At 37.0% G+C, this 17,305-nt stretch overlaps 1 protein-coding gene across 1 annotated transcript in view; it reads left to right on the forward strand.

Moving 5' to 3' along the window:
• Positions 1 to 7,809: 7,809 nt before the first annotated feature.
• Positions 7,810 to 17,305, forward strand: part of itgb1a (integrin, beta 1a) — a 90,881-nt gene continuing 81,385 nt past the window's right edge. Inside the window, exon 1 of the mRNA XM_020930716.2 lies at positions 7,810 to 8,160. The gene's annotated coding sequence lies outside the window, so the exon portion shown is untranslated. The remainder of the gene's footprint in view (positions 8,161 to 17,305) is intronic.

A 17,305-nucleotide genomic window follows, 5' to 3' on the forward strand; every position in this document is an offset into this window, starting at 1 on the left:
GGGAGGGGTTATGTAGGCAGAGGGGAGGGGCTAGAGGGAGCAGGGGCGGGGTCAGAGGGGTTCGGGGGAGGGGCTACAGACGCTATGGAGCTGCAGCGTGGAGCACCATGTGACAGAAGAAGAAAAAAAGTCTAAGAAATATTTTCAAACACGGATCGTTCATTTTAAACCGAGGACACTCTGGTCACGTGGCAAAACTCACTCACTACACCACAGCTGGTCCATAAGGCATAATTGATACAACAAATACTTTAAAATACTTTACAGAAAGAAAAAAAGTTATTCTATAGCTGTACACACATACCAACCCTATGCAATTTGAAGTCAACCTCAAATAATAAATCGGGATAACATGACAATAAAACATTCTTAGCTGCCCAGATTTTGAAATTAAGTTGGAGAGAAGCTCAGAAATTTAGGGATTTGTATTTTAAAGGCAGATCTACTTCATTTTAAACAGTTTGCAGTTCTTCCTCATTTCCCTTATGCATTTTGAGCGTCCTAATTACTCACAGCAATGAGTTTCTAAGCGATTTTCACAACTTTCAGAGACCAGAGAGACGGTTAAGCTAATGACAACTAGCATGCTAACACACACTTCCTGATTTCCTGACTCATTTCGACCTCAAGACAAAACGTGAGCAAATACATGGAAAAAATACAGGGCGTTTAACTATTATAATGCATATGTTTTGACCTGGTTTATGGTTTGTGGTTTATGGGCCTGTCCACATGAAACAAAAACTGACTCAAAGTTCAGTTCTTGTTCTCTGTCAATACAAATTAACTAAAGTGTAAAGTGTTTTTTTTTTTTTAGACTCAATATGGTGGTTTGCTCGTTGTAAATATTGCTATATGTTAATTATGGCATCGAATTCTGCTCTAAATGACATGAAATATAATAACAAAGAGTAAAAAATATAAAAATAGTAATAATAAATTCAAAAAATCTAAATATGTAGCAAAAACAGCAAGAGACTGATGTCAAATAATGCATAAATATATAAATGTATTGTAGGGAGTATTATCTGTTCCATAAGGGTGAGTTGTTGTATGGTTGTAGGGAGTATTATCTGTTCCATAAGGGTGAGTTGTTGTATGGTTGTAGGGAGTATTATCTGTTACATAAGACTAAGCTGTTGTAGAGTTGTAGGGAGTATTATCTGTACCATAAGGATGAGTTGTTGTACAGTTGTAGGGAGTATTATTTGTCTCTTAGGGGTGAGTTGTTGTACAGTTGTAGGGAGTATTATCTGTTATATAATGGTGAGTTGTTGCACAGTTGTGGGGAGTATTATCTGTCTCTTAGGGGTGAGTTGTTGTACAGTTGTAGGGAGTATTATCTGCTACATAAGGGTCAGTTGTTGTATGGTTGTAGGGAGTATTATCTGTTATATAATGGTGAGTTGTTGTACAGTTGTAGGGAGTATTATCTGTCTCTTAGGGGTGAGTTGTTGTACAGTTGTAGGGAGTATTATCTGCTACATAAGGGTGAGTTGTTGTATGGTTGTAGGGAGTATTATCTGTTATATAATGGTGAGTGTTGTTTACAGTTGTAGGAGTATTATCTGTCTAAGGGTGAGTTGTTGTACAGTTGTAGGGAGTATTATCTGCTACATAAGGCTGAGTTGTTGTATGGTTGTAGGGAGTATTATCTGTTATATAAAGGTGACTTGTTGCACAGTTGTAGGGAGTATTATCTGTATCATAAGGGTAAGTTGTTGTACAGTTGTAGGGAGTATTATCTGTTCCATAAAAGTGAGTTATACTATACTGTAGATACACCGGTCCAGGTTTTTTAGTTCCGATACCGATGTCAATACTTTAAGGATCTGTCTGTACCCGATATCAACCGATACCAGGGCACAGACTGAAAATACAATTTATTTTCTTTAAACACAAACAACAGAAGGTAAAAAAAAAAAAAAATCCATAAGTGTTTTGTTAAATAGTTTAATATTATGAGACCAACATGGACCAGTAAATCTTCTTATTACACAAATTTATTGACTAAAATGGGATATCGACTGAACTGATATCTTAGAAGCTGATATCCGATCCACCAAAATGGTCAATATCTGCCTTGATATCCAATAACAGACATGTATCGATTCTAACTCTCTAGCAGATTCAAGCACAAAATGTCTTCTTTAAAAACCTGGTAACACTTTATAAAACTACACCTTATTTAGCCTTAATAAAGCATGAACAAAGACTTAATTAATAATGATTCACGCTTAGTAACTACTTAATTACTACATGAATTAGCACTTAACTTGAACTTAATTCACCTGTGCTGTAAATAGTTACTCATAAGTATTTCTTACTTAATTACTCATGAACTAACCATTTGTGTGTGCATTTGCAAATGTATATTTAAGTACAAATTTGAGCATTTATTAATGATTAGTAAACCATGAGAGAATGATTTACTAGTAATGCATTATTGTTTCTCTGGAATTTGATCAACTTTAACAAATGCTTAATAAACATAATTAGTCTTCACTTTAGAAAAGCTCTCAGAAAGACTTAACTAACATATAACAGCTGCCTGGATTATCATTGAATTGCATTATTAGTAAATCATTCTCTCATAGCTTATTAATCATTAATAAATGCTCAAATGTACTTAAATATGTAAACATGCAAATGGTTACTTCATGAGTAATTAAGAAGTATTGAGTTACTATTTACAGCACAGGTGAATTAAGTGCAAGTTAAGTGCTAATTCAGGTAGTAATTAAGTAGTTACTAAGCGTGAATCATTATTAATTAAGTCTTTGTTCATGCTTTATTAAGGCTGAAGAAGGTGTAGTTATTATAAAATGTTACCAAAAACCTCAACTCTCCCATAAAGTTAAAGTAAAATGATAAGATCAGATTCTACTTCAAATATCGTGAAAAGAACATAATTAGCAGCAGCAGCAGTCTTGTGGAGCTCCTTCTTGTGTTGGTGGGTGGTTTGGTGGGCGCCATGTTCTCCAAACTTGGTCAGCTGTGAGCTCAGAGGTCTGAACACGTCATGAGTTTCCACTGAGCGTGTGTGAGTGTGTGTTTGTGCGTGTGTGTGTGTGTGTAATAAAAATAACCCTTTCTCTCCACACACATAAACAACCCTAAGCCGTGTTTATTGTAACTTCTCCAAAACTACTGGTCCTGCAGAAGTAATAGAGGAGATACACATTTAGCTGCAGCTTTGGTATTTGTGATTTGGTAAATTATGGAAAACACTTTAGCCTCACTTGTGATTGATGTGCGGCGCCCTCTGTTGGCACCAACGGGGAGTGAAGCATTTATAAATAAAAGTTGCAGTTATTGTGAACATGACACTGGACAGTTACTTGTTGGGTCATATTTGAATCCAGATTTATAACAGAGGACCAGATCTACAACATCACTGCTGCAACTTTAAGCAAACGTGTCTAAAATATAAGTGAATATAGGTGTAATTTATAGGCAAGGTAAGACTAGGCGAGTTTCATTGTTGACAAAAGCGCGCGTTGCATGCTGGGAATTATTTTAGTCAGCGGCAATAAACACTAATTCAACATGACGGACGGAGCGAGAAAGCACGTAAAGGGTATTGATCGGTTATTTATCCACTCTAACGACAGAGGACTGAAGACGATTTGACCAGAAATTGGTCATAAGCATCGATGGAGCCAAATCACCCTTTTCAACCCTTACAAAAGGTGGACCAAACCAAATTTCTGGACGGAATCACCAACTACCTGGACAAATATTCACTTCAGTGATATCCACAATGACTTGGTGGAAACTCCTGGACCATTCACAGCAGAAAAGATGAAAACCTCCAAGAGTCTCAATGTGTTGTTGAACTTGTTGGAGTCCACGGTTTGTTAGGATCTTCTACGTTTGCTCTGTGAATGTTTGAAAGCCGTTTAATTCACCGTTAGTGGTTCTTTTTACTCGAATACAAAAAAGACATTTTCCTTCTTCTGTGCTTCTATTTGTGCATCCGATAATGCAGCAGGAATTGACCATTATCGAGGATAAATACGCGAGGTTACGCTCTGTGTTTGACCGCTATCGTGTTTCTTGCCTCAGACCAAAATATTTCCCAGCATGCAACACAGGCTTTTAATAACAATGACGTCAGCTGAAACTCGCCTATTATCATGATCTAAAACATGCTGAGGCGCCTTTAACCTGATTATTGACTCTTAAGGTGTGATGGAAGGATTGTTGTGTTCATGTGATGATGAACCAAAGACACACTTTCACTTTGGTGGACCGTACAGCTGAAGATAAAACAGTCCAAGTTAACTGCAGCTAAAAAGTAAAGTTAAAGTTGAAATTAAAACAGTCCGAGCTGAGAATGAGAAGAATGAGTTTGTTGATAAAAAGTTTAAACATACAGTATTCATATCATCAGAAGAGTGACATATTTCAAGCATATTCAACACAAATTAAATAACCCGGAAATACAAAAATGATGTCATATTTTCCATTTCAATCACTGAAGACATGATGTTCCTAGTTATAATCTATGACACTAGTGGATCATTCTGTTATAATTTGGACATCTGACATCGCAATATAGAACGACTTCATAAAAGAAGAAGACTGTTGTGGCCAAACATCATCACAACTGAGTCAGTGCCTCTGGTGGATAACTACAGATCACACTAACAAGTAGAGGATTTTCTTCATTTGTGCCAAAACGACTACGTGACGCTGCTGAACCTAGTCAGGCTGGAGCCACCTACTGCCACCGCTCAGTTTCATTTCATCCAACGAGGTTCATTTGGTCTTATGGTATTTTGTGTTATCTTTTTTTTTTTTTCCAGACCAAAAGCTTGTTTTTCATACCTGACAGGAACCAAGTCTTTGTTTTGCAAGTCTCAAATAAGTCTCAAATCTTTGACCTCAAGTTCGAGTCAAGTCCCAAGTCAATGTCCAAGTCGAGTCTCGAGTCATTGGCCCACAAGTCATTTCAAGTAGTAAATATAGCTTTGATTTTTGCAATTTATATCACTTTTAAGTGAAATTGTACTTAAAAAGTCATGGTATATTTATATGTGAGTATTTATATAAGAGTTGTAGAAATGCAATATTTCTTTCTTTTTCCTTTTTTCTTTTCTTTTTCTTTCAAATTTCCTTTTTAAATGTCTTTACAAAATGTTATTGCGAATTATTACAGTCAGAACAGAAAGAATTCAGATTTAAAAGTGTTTAATAACAGTCATTTTGTCGAGTAGTCTGCACTGAAATGGAAGGATCATGTTCTATGTAGTTCCCTCTGTTTTGATGTAGTGTACTGTCGTGTACTGCAGTACATTTGACGATACCGTATCACAGTACTTCAGTTTTATCCAAAGTAACAAACAGAAGTGGGAGGGACATGTTCAAATTTTATTTATTTTTTTTAGGGGAAGCATCAAGTCTTCTCAAGTCACAGGCCTCAAGTCTAAGTCGAGTCCCAAGTCTTGGTTCATTTTATCAAGTCAAGTCTCAAACCCTAAAAATAGTGACTCAAGTCTGACTCGAGTCCAAGTCACGACTTTTTAAAATCCCCACCTCTGACAGCGACATTCAGACATGAACGTCCACCAGACTTCTGCTCAACATCGTTTACAACTGTTGGACTGGACAAAAACAATCTCTGTTCTCTGGTTTTCCTCTAGAGACGATTTTCACGGTTGTCAAAAGAAAAGAAAATCAGGTCCTAATCGATGCTAAAACAAGTATCGAAACTACATATTTATTTGAGCAAGTATCGATACTAAAAAGTCAGATTCACAGGACAGAAATGAACCTTTTTCTGAATAGTTTTAGAATGATGTTGACCAAATCAGAGTCTAAGAGCACATAGACTAGTATACTCCCATGGACCACTGAGGACTACACACATATAACACACATGGGAATAGAAAAGAAAATACTATGATTTAATGTTGAAAATCACATTCTATTGTCGAGATAAAGAGAGCTTTTTAATATCATCATTGGTATTGGAATTGGTATAGAGTCTATTCCTGAATATTGACATTGAGTTTGAAATTGTAGTATTGTGACAACATTATTACTCACTAAATCCCCTTTAATTTTGCCCCCTGATTCCGTCATGTGTCACTCTGCAGTCCCATAATGCCTCTGGTGATACATTTTCCTGCTTTGTCATCAGATTGTTATGAAATTGTTTGCTTTTTGAATCATGTTCTATAAATACGTGTGAATACGGAGGAAGTAATGCATGCGCCGGGGGGAGGGGCCTAATGGGCGTAATGGAGGGGTGACGGGGGTCTTGTTTCACCCAAGGACCGGAAAGTGTCAGGCTGAGGCCAATACAACAGGAAGTACAGGCAGAGTTCCTTCAAAATAAAAATAAATAAATTGAAGCTGATAGAAAATCCAGTGTCACAGTGTAAAATAGTGAAGTCAGTTATTGATGATGTCTTTGTAGAAGTCATTCAAAGTATGTCTATAGTGTAGCGTGTGGATGAATGAGAAGTGAAATGTGGGACCAGCCTCTTAAATCTGCAAAACAAAATTACCTAAAGGTACAAATACAGAAACCTAACCTGAATGTCCTTTTTCTCTGAGCATTGTTAGAGCATTTCACTATTAGAGGAGTGTCAAACTCAAATTCACAGAGGACTAAATTAAAAACTGGGACTAAGTCGGGGCCAAACTAAATATTTATTGAAAAACAACATCTGCATGTTTTCTCTTCTTTTGAGATCTGTAATGTTAAACCTTTTCATATTAAAATAAATGTTTAATAATAGTTTTGCTTAAACATTGAATCCAGAACAAGCACAATATAAAATAACAAAAAATGTACTAAATAATGTTTCTATAGTCTATCTGTCTGTCTGGCCAGCTCTAATACATATTTGATATGATCCCTTGGGCCAAATATAATTATATCACTGGCCAAATTTGGCCTCCAGGCCTGAGTCTGACATGTCTGCACTATTAGAATGTCTGTATCTCGCACTAAAGAGCAAAAAACTGAGACAAGCTTTTGTCATGTCCATCATTCAATCCTTTCAAAATGATGGACATCCCTATTCTTTATTTAAGCCACTTCCAGTTAGATATAAATGTCCCCAGGGATTACTTTTACATATTTGATTACACTGTACATTTTGGAATGTTCTGCTGTTACATTTTATGTGTGTTGAAAGGATCGCATACTTTTCTGGTGGAGGGTCCTCCACCTGTTTGTCTCCACAGATGTTGCTGCTTTGCAAGATCATTCTTCATTATATTCTTCATGATTCATTCAACATATCTGTGTCCTATGGAGACAAACAGGTGATGGCACCAGACAAATGGACAGGTCTGACATGTGGAAAGGTCCCAGCAGTATAAACACAGTATAAATGCTAGAAAGATTAATTTATGATTTACAATATTCTATGTCAATAAGTAACATCTCCATGGAGCACGTTACCTGAGAAGTTACATTCTGAAAAGTTGATAAGTTACCTGGTACATTTAAGTACCTTGTGAATTTCTCTCTGTTAAACGCTCAGTAAATAAACAGTAATCAGGGCACTTGAACAGCCTGCACCAACTAGTCCTGTTTCTGTCTAAAACTACAGAAAACATGTCTGGTCTGTTCTGGTGTATGTGTATGAGAGAGTTTTATTATTGTTCATTCTCTTAAATATTGCTGTAGACTATTTTCATCAGTCACTCTTTTGTAACTGCTGACACTTTTACACTTTATTATGAAGTGGGTGAGCGGAAGTGCGCGCCCCCACTCTGTGCGCCTTTACGCACTGTCCCATCCACTGTAGCGGATCTCCTCTGTCTCTCTCTCCCCTCGCTCCTTCTCTCTCTCTCTCTCTCTCTCCCTCTCTCTCTCTCTCTCCTCTCTCTCCTGATTTAGCCTGAGACGGAGAGGACCACGCAGGCGCCACTCTCTCCCCTCTCTCCTCTGCCTCACACCGGGATACTGTTTCCCCTTTTACCGCACATTTGGTACCGATTGAACTTTGTGGATTTCTGGTGGAACTAACGAAGTATGAGCAGCAGCGTAAATCGAGCGTGACTTCAGGACAGGAGAAAGTGCCCCCTCGCTCGGTGCCAACAGGGCAGCGCTTGGTTTTACTCATCAGAGGCACCGGAGGAAAAAAGGATCGGTTCTTCTTTATGTGGACGCGGACATAACACCACACAGCGAAGGTAAACACCGATGTTTTTCTGCGCGCTTTGACTTTTCCGGCTTTTTTACGTGTGCGTGTGTGAACAGAATGAATCAACATGTGAGAAAGTCGCCTGTCTGCGCTCTACGTGTTATTTCTGTCGCCTTTGTGTGCATATGACTGGATAGTGATTTGGAAACGGGAGGAAAAGCGCTGCGTAAAGCTTTAATTAAAGAGCCATATAGACAGAAGTCGCGTTTAAACTCCTCTAATAAACCTTCCAGATTCCCAATTTCTCTTTTACGTTTTTTCTACGTAAAATGAGTTAATGTCTAAGCCAGTTGCAACCGGTGTGTTCAGCAGGGATGCCACTATCGACTGTTTTAGTAGTCGAATAGTCAGCGATTACGTTTCGATTAGTCAAACGATTTCAATTTCTGTTGTGTATTGAGACTTTGGAAATAGATTTTAGCCAATTTCATAAAGACTGACATGGTGACTGAAGGCTTCTAAATAGACAGGAGTGGAAAGTAACTAATTACAAATACTCACGTAACTGTAATTGAGTAGATTTGTGAGTAATTGTACTTTTTGGAGTAGATTTTCAGCCTTCTTGTACACTAATTGAGTATAATTCTAGCCATGAAACTGTAATTTAAAATCACATGAGTAGAGAGTAGTACTAGCAACTGTAGTAGTAGTAGTAGGCTGTTTTTCATGTGTACTTTAAACTTTTACTTAAGTACAATGTTGGTAGCAGCTGCTTTTTTAGTACTTTAGTACAAATTGGCAGAATCAGAGTAAGTTTTATTGCCGTTTGGAACTTGCTTTGGTGTTATTGTACAGCATTAAACAAAGAATAATGATATAAACTGTGATAAAATAAAATAAAAATAAAGGCATGCATCAAAATAACGTAAATAAATTGACTCAAATACAAAATATACACTAGGGCAGAACAATAGTACAAAAGGAGGTTAATTATAAATGGCAAATCCTTTTCAATTAGTTCCAGTAAGTTAAGGATATTTAATAGATTGTTACACAACCATATACAATATTATTTACAATATTGGACACGTTTGATGATGAAAATGTCTTTATTTGTTCTTCCTGTTTTTCTTCTACAAGTGTTCTGGTTGTATGGATGAAAAAAGGCACTCTGATATACTTTTCTATGATTTAATTTCACGTCAAACGCCCAACGCATTCTGACTTACGTCTTCATCACGGAATGTAAAATTCACAGGTGTGTGTCGGAGGTATTTAAATGTACAAGTCACATGATCACACCATCACGTGATACAAATAAAATCATAGCAAAGTATATCGGAGTGCCTCAGATCTCAGTTTTTCATCCAGTAAGTCATTTGCTCACTTGGGATCTCCGAAGAGCAGCTGATCATTATTATTTCACTTCAGCGGTGATCCTCTAAATACCATCTACTTCTTTGCATTCTGGTGGTGTTTTGAAGTTTTTCTCAAATGTATAACTGATGTAAAATGCCACAGTTTCAGTTGGACTTATAGTACTTGCTGATATATCAGTTAAAACACATATCTTTGTACATTTCTATACAAATCTGCATTTTCCGCACAATACCAAACTGAAATTAAAAAACACATTCACAGACATTCAAAATCAGGTTGTCCACATCAAACATAGGAAGACAAAAAAAAGGCAGCGACGTCAAATTTATACAAATAAATGGCAAATTAAGTAACAACAAAGCAGATATGTACATTATTAATACAATGTTGACTTCTGATTTCTATTACAAAATGAAAAAGCTGTACAGTTGTAGGGAGTATTATCTATTCCGTAAGTGTGAGTTGTTGTACAGTTGTAGGGAGTATTATCTTTTACATAAGGGTGAGTTGTTGTACAGTTGTAGGGAGTATTATCTTTTACATAAGGGTGAGTTGTTGCACAGTTGTAGGGAGTATTATCTTTTACATCAGGGTCAGTTGTTGTACAGTTGTAGGGAGTATTATCTGTTCCATAAGGGTGAGTTGTTGTACAGTTGTAGGGAGTATTATCTGTTACATAAGGGTGAGTTGTTGTACAGTTGTAGGGAGTATTATCTGTTCCATAAGTGTGAGTTGTTGTACAGTTGTAGGGAGTATTATATGTTACATAAAGGTGAGTTGTTGTACAGTTGTAGGGAGTATTATCTGTTACATAAGGGTGAGTTGTTGCACAGTTGTAGGGAGTATTATCTGTTCCATAAAGGTGAGTTGTTGTACAGTTGTAGGGAGTATTATAGTATGAATGTAGTCCTGTCACTGTCACACTAAATAGATGGCAAACTAAAACAACAAAGCAGATATGTACATTATTAATACAATGTTGACTTTTGGTTTCTATTACAAAATAAAAAAGATAAAACATATTATTATATTATTATTACTTAGTGTATAGTTTCTGTTTGTATGAGGAAATATACCATGACAGTGTTTAAAGTGCTTGTGACGACTGTAAACAGGGAATGGTTACGACTAATATTACGTTACAGTATAATAGCAGATTTATGTAAACGGCCGTGTCTTATAATTACAGACTCATTACAGTGCCGGGCCAGTAGGCTATAGGATTATCAGGCTACTGTTTTCCCCTGGGTAACCATGCGTCCTGTCATTTGCTTAGTCCAGCTTTAGGCCTGGTGTTCACACAGTGCAGTCCAGTCTCCTCTTAGACGCCCATGTTCAGTACGAGCCATAGTGACCCGTTAAAATGGTACGATCAAGTGCAAGGTAAAATATCAGCCAAAAATATAAATGCAAATTGTATTCAAAAACAGTTACAAAAATACAATATAATTACGATTTAAACTTATATTTGCAGATAGAATTCCATAGCTAAAATATATATACTTTTAGCAAACAATTGTGAATTCTGTACTTAGTTACTGTGAGCTTTTCTCACTTTTCTGTGCCATAAACTCAACTTAGTGCCAAATATATAACAATACTCATCCAGACTTCCACTATAATTGGAGGTGGGTAGAGTATTCAAAAACATACTCAAGTAATAGTAATGTTACGGAAATAATATTATGCAAGTAGAAGTACAAACTAGAGGTCCAAGAAAGTATTTGGAAAACATACTAGTAACTTAAAAAGTAACTAACTGTCAGGATGTAACATCTGATTTTTAAAAATTTAAAGTTAGTGTAACTGGCACAACAAAACATTAAATAATACACAAAATATTGTAGTTTCCAAGGATAAACACAAAAATTAGACAAACTAAACAAATGTTCAAATCATTTCATATTGTCACTTAAAGCTTTTGTTGCTTTAGACTTACTCACAGTGGGAAGAGGAAGCACAACTTTTATTCAAGTAAGAGTTCTGTTACTTCAACCCACCTCTGACCAAATAAAGTATGAGAGAGATTTAACTATACTAGAGGTGTAAGAAAAAAATCAATTCAGTGATATTGATTCAAAATGGATCCAAATCAATTTTTAAAATAATATTTTTCACAAAAATTCATTAGTTACATTCACTCTTCATGTGATAAAAAAAAATAAAAAATGTGTAGCTGACTGTGTTATTAGAAGTAATTATTGATAAATAGCAATTCATCATCCTTTGTTTTAGTATCAGATTAGTATTAGATTTAGTATCCTTTGGTTTAGTATCGAATATGCGAATCATGATATGTATCGTCAGACTCAAGGCAATGCACAACCCTAAAATATACTCAATGTTTTTGCTGTGTCCATACATTCAATGCACATGTGTGATCATGTGAGTCACTGTGGAGAGGTCACTGCTGTGGAGAGGTCACTGCTGTGGAGAGTCACTGCTGTGGAGAGGTCACTGCTGTGGAGAGGTCACTGCTGTGGAGAGGTCACTGCTGTGGAGAGGTCACTTCACTCGACTGAGCTAAACAAAAACACGTATTTAAAGTACAGAGCAAATACTGTGGGAATTTCATCTCTATGTCTTGAAATGAGTAACAGGAAGTCCAGAGTTTCCACTATATGTCTCTGTATATGTTCTGCTGAATCAAGTTATATTCATGCATGACATTTAGACTTGCACTTTAAGCTCTTTAATGAGTCCAGTTAATTATAGCGATCAAAGTGAGCGTTGCACTTGGCTTGGGCAGAGATAGACAGACAGTCGATATATTGGCCTTAAATCTCCTGTGTCGGCCAGTATTTACTTTGGATTGATGAATTTCCACATAGAGCTTCATTTGAACACTTCAGTGCGACAAAGGAATTGCACAAAATGTGATTACACTGCTTCAGTAAAGTTTAGTAGGTTGTGATTTTCCTTATACTTTATGCAGAGCAGTAAAAACATATGTACAATGTTTATGTTACTTGGGATATATCGTGATATACTGAATTGTGACAAGTGAATCTTGATATGTATTGTATTGCCAGATTCAAGGCAATGCCCACCCCTAGAGAAAATGGTCCGGGTTTTGTCATCTAGATGTCATTGTATTCTTTCTTTTTTCCTTTTATAAATTGCCTATTCATTTGTTTGTCATAAAATGTTTATTTTGGGGGAAAATTGTCAAAATCTGCTCTGTATCAGTGGAAAAATATCATCAGACCCTGTTGGCCATCTGTTTTGGTATCAGCCATGAAAAAAAACATCTGTGGATCTCTAGCTTGTAGCGATGCAGTGGTAATACAGAGGTGATTTATAAGTGATTTCATGCAAATTACACAACTATTATTTTACCATATTAGTTTCAAAATGAATCAAGTTGTTGGAGATGTTCACATTGTGTTGGGTTCTTTTCCATTTCATACGTGATACATGCAGTTTTTACAACAGTGTTTCTTTGTTAAACTGAATACTTCTATTGTAATAAACAATACCACAAGTACCAAAAGATACCAAAAATATCCATATCGTTAGAGCAGCCCACAGTACTTCACTACATTCTGAGCATATTCAGCAGTCTGCTCCCATGATGCACCAGTGTGCGGGGGTCATGTCCCTTCACCAGGCCAACAGGGAAAACATGTTCGAGGCATGGAGCAAACTGCTCTGGGAATTTTGCACCGGAAACTCAAATGTTCTTCTCTGGGATCCAGAATACACAAATACTTGACGAAGATGTGAGTGTGTGTCACTGGTGAATCTGCCATTGGATTAACCAATCAGAGACAAGCATGGTCCATCCATATCAAAAAAAGGAAAAAAAGTAAGGGAAAATAATATCACAGGGGACTTAAAACATTACAGATTTCTGTAGCATCAAAGAGCAAGCACTAAACTTTTATTCACAATGACGGCGTCCAATGAGCTCCTTTGTCTCACTGTGTCACTGAAATAAACAATTCTGATTGGACAACCTTGTTTGACTCTGGTTTGAGGCACAACAGAGGTGGTGACCAGACTGATGTCCCTCTGTATAAATAGACAGAAACATTGCCAGACAACATATGTACACTGTTTGCAGCACATGTACATTTTAATATATCATGATTTGCTTTAGTACAGATGTATGACTGTGTCTGTTGCACTGCAGAATGTCTGCGTTATATCAAGATTGAAATGAATCTGTTGTCAAAATGTTTAAATATTTTGACCAAAATCATAAAGGCTGAACTAAGTATTATAATTCTCTCCAAAAATTAATGATTCTGTTTAGGACAAAGAAGTACATACTGTGTAGTTTAGATCTCTACAAATGTTCTGACTTGCACAGGGTTCTTGTATTAGCTCTGAAATCATAAACCTTTTCAAAAAGTCAATACTCCCAATTAGATTTTCTGCAGACATGAGTCCAAACTACAGTTCCAAATGATGCTTTTTATTGCTAATGTCATTAACATAAAAGACCCCAAATTACTATTGCTATTTCTTACTAAAATAGCGCCTTATACAAGTAAAACATGGCCAACGTTATTCCAAAAATCCACTCCTGCAGATTTGCGATGCTAGCCTCGTCTCAATCCCAACCAAGGACTCAGCCTCTTCATTGACCGGGACGTCCTGCTTCTCCCTGAGCGTTATAAATGGACTCTGACTTTAATCACGCTAATGGAAGGAGGGCGGGGGGAGGAGGGGGAACGGGTTGTAGATGGAGGGGGTGTAGTTTAAGCAGTAACCCTCACAGCTGACTACACGTCCACTCATCGTCTGTGTAGCAGATGTCAGTTCGGAGCTACAGCGTCTGATTTACAACCTCCACTTAAGTGAGCCACACCCAGGTCCTCTCTGCACCTCTCCACGCCCGGGTGGCTCCTGGGGTGGGTTGATGGATGACCCTTGGTGCCCTTGGGTGACACTGACCTTTGAGACGCTGATGGGGAGATTTGAGGATTAGTAAGACAAATAAAAGGCACATTGAAAGGGCCGGTCTGATGTGTCCCAGGAGAGGAATTATCTCACATGTGCTACAGAGGACGGTAGATGTTGAGATGTTGAACCAGGGTCTAAGTGAAAAGGAATATGTCTTCTCATTTAGTTGGCAGTACTTAATGAATAATAACTGAGAAAAAACAAAAAAACAAACAAACAAAACAAACAAACAAAAAAAACATGCATCCTTACTATGATCTGGCTTGGATCTCCACAAACCTTTATTGGCTTGAAGTAGGACCTCCTCCTTCTTCTTTCCATGGAAATTTAGCTTTTTGTTGGCTATAATCTTCCACAGTATGGTATAAAGTGTTGTGTGTGTTCAGAAGTATGGCTTTAAATCCATTTTCCATGGAATAGTGTAGGTCAGGAGAGTCAAACTCAAATTCACAGAGGGCCTGAAATTAAAAACTGAGACTAAGTTGTGGGCCAAACTAAATATTTATTGAAAAATTTCAGCAACATCTTTGTGTTTTCTCTTCTTTTGTAATATGTAATGTTAAACCTTTTCTTATTCAAATAAATGTTTAATAATAGTTTTGTTTAAATATTGAATCCAGAACAAGCATAATATAAAAATAATAACAAAACTTTATTTCTATAGTTTATCTGTAGCGGAGGGTAGCGCTAATACATATTTGATATGATTTCACAGGCCCAATATAATTATATCACAGACCAAATTTGGCCCCCAGGCCTGAGTTTGACATGTCTGGTAGAAGTGACCACCAGAAAGTTAAAAACTCTACCTTCAAAGTTATGTAATTTTCCTGGTGTAATGTCCACCAGAATCGCTGTTATTTACTTGGAATGTTCCACAGTATGGCAGGTGGTTTAACTGATTAAAAACACTGACCACACGCTTCTGTCTGAGGACCTGTTTACACGAGAACACTTGTGGGTAAAAACGACAAAATATTTTATGGGAAGTTCCTTTTGTTTAGATAGTGACAGCGTTTTTGGGGATTAAAAATGTACTTTTCCACTTTTCCACTCCAGAGTGGAAAAGTTGAATATGCTCCGCCGTAGTAGTAGTAGTGTTTCCATCTACACTGCCCAAGAAGCAAAACTCTGGTCAGATCTGCTCACGTCATGTACGCGTTTACATCACATACATACAGTACACAGAAACAAACATGTCAGATCATTTTCATGTGTCGGACCTTCAATAAACTTACAGGAGGCATCCCAACAAATGTACAGACTCTGCAGAGACACTATTAGTGAACAGAGAAGGACCAATCACCTCTGTCAAATTCTGGATGTACCAGGTCGCTGCAGGCGAGTCAGATGGATATGGACAGGACCTGGGAGGTAGGAGAACTTTGTAGAAGGAGGAGCTGATGAAAATGCACGGCATGAAAACTTCTGTATGTCCAAAGATGCCCTTGTTGCTTTAAGTACAAACATACCCATCGAATTCCACACACTTTTGTGTCACCGTATGCATGCAGAATTCTTCCCGAAAACCCTGGTCTAAACGTGGAATAAAAAGTAAAGACGCGACACCACTTTTGGTCTTCTGTTCAGACCGTTACCATATAAACATAGCTGGATTTCCTCTCGTCACAAATATATCTTACTGTCGCCATGGAGATGGACAAATTTAACCCCACACAAGAAACATTACATAGTGCAACTCTAATAGATGGATATTCTAAAACCAGATTGAAGTTACACATTTTTTTTTTTGTGCAACATGTGTCCATATTTATAATGCCAGAAATAAAGACATCACACAAAACTACATCAGAGGCCAGAAAATAGTTCCAGTATTATGTTTATGTTCAGTTTTAGTGACTGTTAATGACTCAGAGTCTGATATGCAGCACTACTTCAGTCAGCAGTTGTACATAAACACGTCTAGTCAGCCTCGTCCTATTCTCTAACACGTTGAACTTCCCATATATAAATACATTCTGCAGTCTCCAGTATTATTTCCATATTGAGATTACGGGGTGGTTCCTTTCATTGGTTTTGGTGTGTAGCCTCTGCAGTTATTTTTGACAATGCTCTCCTTTCTAAAGCTGGAGCTCTTCTTGGGTGTTTGGATCTATTTTGATTGACTCTTTTGGGAGAGCGGTGCTTCTAAAAACAGATGCAGGCCTACTCGCACGGGGACCAACGGCACGGCTCAATCTGATCTGATCTAGGAGCACCAGACAAAACATGCTGTCAGTTGGTAGTGTTGTGGAAAGTAACAAACTAAAACTAGAACTAGATACTCATTTGAGCACGTACTGAAAAAAGACACATCAACTGGACAGAAATGAACCTTTTCAGAATAGATTTAGACTGATCTATCAAGTATAAGAGTACATAGACTAATATATGCCCATGGACCTTCTGGGACCACTGAGAGATTATACAGATGGGGTAGAAAATGGGAAAGAAAAGTTAAACCACATTGTATTGTATTTTATTATTATGGTATTTGTATTGGTAGTCTATTCCTTATTATTGAAAAATACTGTTAAAATTTTTGTTGGTAGTGAAATGTTCATGTTATCTTACCTTGTCCTTACTACTGTATTTATTCGATTGGTTTTAGTCTTGAAATACTAACAGCCCTAGAATTCTGTGTATCTTAAAAAATGGGCTCTATTCACGCTTTCGTCACAAAACTGGAAGACGTTTAGAAACATGCGGATGATGACTTCTTTTTGGCTCTGTTGGCTGTAGTAACTCTGACAAAACCTGGGAAAACTAAGAAAATTAGGGGTGTAAGAAAAAAATGGATTCAGTGATGTACAGTGATACTTCATTACTTCATCTCGAATCAATTCAAAATGTATCCAAATTGATTTTTTAAATAATATTTTTCACAAAAATTCATTAGTTAC

This window comes from Boleophthalmus pectinirostris, unplaced genomic scaffold, assembly GCF_026225935.1.
Source record: "Boleophthalmus pectinirostris isolate CB_2022bp ecotype Guang Dong unplaced genomic scaffold, ASM2622593v1 HiC_scaffold_15, whole genome shotgun sequence".
In the NCBI taxonomy this organism is placed as follows: domain Eukaryota; kingdom Metazoa; phylum Chordata; class Actinopteri; order Gobiiformes; family Gobiidae; genus Boleophthalmus; species Boleophthalmus pectinirostris.